Source organism: Salvelinus sp. IW2-2015, unplaced genomic scaffold (assembly GCF_002910315.2).
Source record: "Salvelinus sp. IW2-2015 unplaced genomic scaffold, ASM291031v2 Un_scaffold1809, whole genome shotgun sequence".
NCBI classification, from domain to species: domain Eukaryota; kingdom Metazoa; phylum Chordata; class Actinopteri; order Salmoniformes; family Salmonidae; genus Salvelinus; species Salvelinus sp. IW2-2015.
The window spans coordinates 85,138-89,240 of record NW_019943182.1 but is presented as its reverse complement, the minus strand read 5'-3'; the positions used below and the strand labels follow the sequence as shown (position 1 = coordinate 89,240).

The following is a 4,103-nucleotide window of genomic DNA, read 5'->3' as shown; positions in this document are numbered from 1 at the left end:
TGGGGGGGGGGGGGGTCTTGCGCTCTGCGAAATCGGAAGTCGGAGGTCGGAAATTTACTAGTTCCGAGTTGTCTTGAGCGCACCATCAGTCCACGTAACCGACCTGGTATCTAACCCGGTTATCTATACCAGGGYTTCCTATACTCRGTCCTATACACCCCCCTGGGTACACATTTTGGGTTTTGCCCTAGCACTACACAGCTGATTCAAATAACAAACTCATCATCAAGCTTTGACTATTTGAATCAGCTGTGTAGTGCTGGGACAAAAAAATAAAAGTGCGCTCATGGGGGGGCCCAGGACCGAGTCTGGGAAACCTTGATCTATACAATGCAAGACAATGTCAGCCCACTAAGCAAAATCCTAGGTGTTCAATATAGGAGCCAACAGTAGTCATCAGGTCTCAGACCAGCTCATCTTTCTGTCATTTCACACACATTGTGAAAGGAAATATCACACAAAAGGCAGATTCTTAACTGTTGTTTTTATTAGGAAAATCCTTTTGCAGATTCGATATGACAATTTCTTCATATACATGATATCTTATAGTTAGGATGCATTGCCACAGTACATTATAGTAGGAAGACTATTGCTRGAATAAATAGCTATAATAATTATAAYAATAACTATATTAAAAATTAAATAATAAAATGTCTATACATGATCGTGATGTTAAAAAAAGGTCCAAACAAAATGCATGTTTACAAAAACAATAAGATATTAAAAACAGTTACACTTTTCAAACCAAAGCCATTATTAATGCAGAATAATTCTAATAATAAAATACAAATATGTTAATTTCACAGTTTGCGTCCTTATTGGTTCTCATGCTGGCTGGGAGGAACACTTATTGGGGCCATGCAGGGAGGGAAGGACAGAGATGGAGGTTAGTAGAACTACACTACCCAGAAGTCATTGCACCCCTCAGAGGCCCGGTCCAAAAACAACTTCAAGGCACTTCCACGTTTTGTGTTTGGCAGAGCAGACAAGCGTAAACGATATGGCGGAAGTTCCCCAAAGCCTAATAGTTAACCCTGTCCCCTATCCAGTCCCTTCAGATATTTGAACTTCTAGGGGCTAKGAGTTGTTTCTGGGCTGATAGTATGATCTGGGGTGATGCAAAAATTCCAAACTGCATCCCTGGAAGGCTTGAGTTTATATAACATGTTTGTGATTAACTATACTCAATGAACTACTCTTCCCATAGTCCTTTGTGCCACTTCTCTTCTGCAACATGACCAGTGCTCAGTTCCCAGTTCCATGACTTTCTGATAACACACATCAGTGAAAGGCTGTAAGGGGCTTTTTCAGGTAGAAACTACGTAGAACAGACAACTATGTGGCTGGTATAATCTTTTCTAGAATCATATCAGCTCTGTTCTGTGTGCTTCTATCTTGGTTTTGGTTCAGCCATACAGCAGCCTCTTTGTCCATTCCTGAGTCATTAAAGGAATGCTCTCTGAACCCATTCCTAACTTGACATAMAACAAAATCAGACTTTCACGTAAATCATGTTATTGATATATTTGTGAGGAAAGTCTAGTTTGGKGTGTGGATCCAGCACTCTAAACTACACACGCGAAAAAAGAAACCCTCTCATTGGTTAATTTCTGGAGGACTCCGCCCATTTTGGCTCTGGCCAGTYCCCCAGGTGTTCAACCAATGAGGTGAGCGATCTTCCTCAGGGTCCATCCCTTCTCTGATTATAATAACGTTCTGTGGAATCACAGTTGGCAGCTCTATCTTTTCACCCCTAAGAGAACCACACTACCCACAATCCTTTGAAGAGGGCAAAGGGGGCCATGATGTCACCATTCCCAAACGTTCCTAAATCCTCTATAGACTCTATATCCACCTCCAGCTATATAACTCTAATTGCTATTTACAGCTATCTACAGATGTGCAGTGAAGGGGAGTGGTAAAACTAATAGGAAGCGTACAACAGACGGGTTACAGGGTGACACAGTAGTGCAGAAAAAGAGAATGTGCAAACCTCACGACACCCTATTCCCTATGTAGTGCACTACTTTTGATCAGAATCACATCATGGGATAGGGTGCCGCATGAGACGCAGATAATGAGGTTTCTGTGGCACAGAGGACTGCTCGCTGTCTGCTTGGTATGCCTGTGTATTTGTGTGTGTGTGTACTGTGTACAGTACGTGTGTGTGTGTGTGTGTGTGTGTGTGTGTGTGTGTGTGTGTGTGCATGAGCCTGAGCAGTCTGACTCATGCAGAACGTGTGGGTCATCTCCACAGGGAACCTCTGACCGACACTTCATAAAACCGCATTAACACACACTGAATATTGTGGGAGGATGGGGTAAAGGTGTCTGTGCTGATTCAAACTAACACTGTTGAGTGCACTGTACACACACACACACACAACATACTAGTTTGATACTATTTGATGTAGAACATTCCACATAATTCACTAAAATGAGGGTTTTGTCAATCTGGTCTGAATAATAGATGACTGTATACTATATTATAGTTCTAGTGTAATACTGCACTATAACACTGTTTTCTAATCAGATCCAGGACCTTTTCCTGAGCATGTGATCTGAACAGGAACAACCCTGAGCCTTAGCTATAGCCTACAACTGGGGATCAGCGTTTTCCTGGTCAGGTCATGAGGTCAGGAAAACATTTGGGCCATAAGTATAGCACAGCACATAGCAACACAACGTACCTTCTCAATACCCAATACACAGTGTCCACCAGGGATGGGGACCATTCCCTTTCTAATTCAGTCTATTCAATTTGCCCATTGATTTGCCCACAGATTTTTCCTTTCATGAACAGAATTTCAATGAATATTCTGAATTGAAAATGAACTCCAATCCCTGGTTGAAACTCAATCAGTTCAGTGCTTCTTTATTAGAGAGAGATATGAAGTGGTGTTTTCTACTTCTTTATTAGAGAGAGATATGAAGTGGTGTTTTCTACTTCTTTATTAGAGAGAGATAATGAAGTGGTGTTTTCCTACTTCTCTTTCTACTTTTTATTAGAGAGATATAGTGTGTTTTCTACTTCTTTATTAGAGAAGATATGAAGTGGTGTTTTCTACTTCTTTATTAGAGAGATATGACGTGGTGTTTTACTTCTTTATTAGAGAGATATGAAGTGGTGTTTTTTACTTCTTTATTAGAGAGAGATATGAAGTGGTGTTTTCTACTTTCTTATTAGAGAGAGTATGAAGTGGTTTTCTACTTCTTTATTAGAGAGATATGAAGTGGTGTTTCTACTTCTTTGGGTCCAACGGTGTTATTCCAGAAAGACAGTTTAGATCTGGGTTCCCTCACATAGTGTGTTCTAAATGGTACCCTATATAGTGAATTACTAGTGAATTACTTTAGGTCAGAGCATAAAAAGTAGTGCACTATATAGGGAATAGGGTGCCATTTGAGATGCCAGCTAACTTTTTGTCTGTTTCGTTACAATACCGTGCTATATAACCAACTCCAGCCTTATGGTGACCTTAACACACGTTAAATACCGTACACTGTATCATTACAGGTCACCTGGAATAATAACTACTGGATAGCTTCCCTCCCCACTCTGTTCAAAATATATTGGCCTATTTATTCTGCAAGATAGATAACGGAATATGGTAAAACAAAAACACAACGTCAATCAAATGATTGTGCTTTTAGCCTTCCTGTATAGTAAGAAGTAGGATGACTTTGTCCATAAATGCTGATTAAGATCAGTTTTGCATTCCCCTAATGGTTAAAGTTATGATTTGGGGAGTAAGCTGATCCTAGATCTGCGGGTTAGGGTCAACTTCCATCTGGAGTATATATTCTGTACTTTGACAAACAACCTTATTGCTTTACATAAACCAATAGAGGTTGGGACAATATAATTACATTTACATAATAATATCACTCCTTTTTCATTTACATACTATGTAGGAATACACTTGGTGAATGACCACTGGTCTCCAAAAAGCGTGTGCGTGTGCATTTATATTTGTGTGTGCATGTGTGACATTAGATGCAATGTGATGGTATTTGCATGGCATTAAACTAATCGAGTGTCTTTCCTCCGTCGAGTAGAGTCGTCACTCCCATCCTCTCTGTGTATGAAGAGGATTCAGAGC

At 40.3% G+C, this 4,103-nt stretch overlaps 1 long non-coding RNA gene across 1 annotated transcript in view; it reads left to right on the top strand.

Moving 5' to 3' along the window:
- Positions 1-3,093: 3,093 nt before the first annotated feature.
- LOC139024715 (uncharacterized) overlaps positions 3,094-4,103 on the top strand; it is a 1,208-nt gene continuing 198 nt past the window's right edge. The window contains exons 1-2 of the long non-coding RNA XR_011476041.1: positions 3,094-3,165; positions 3,201-3,233. This is a non-coding gene — a long non-coding RNA (uncharacterized lncRNA). The remainder of the gene's footprint in view (positions 3,166-3,200; positions 3,234-4,103) is intronic.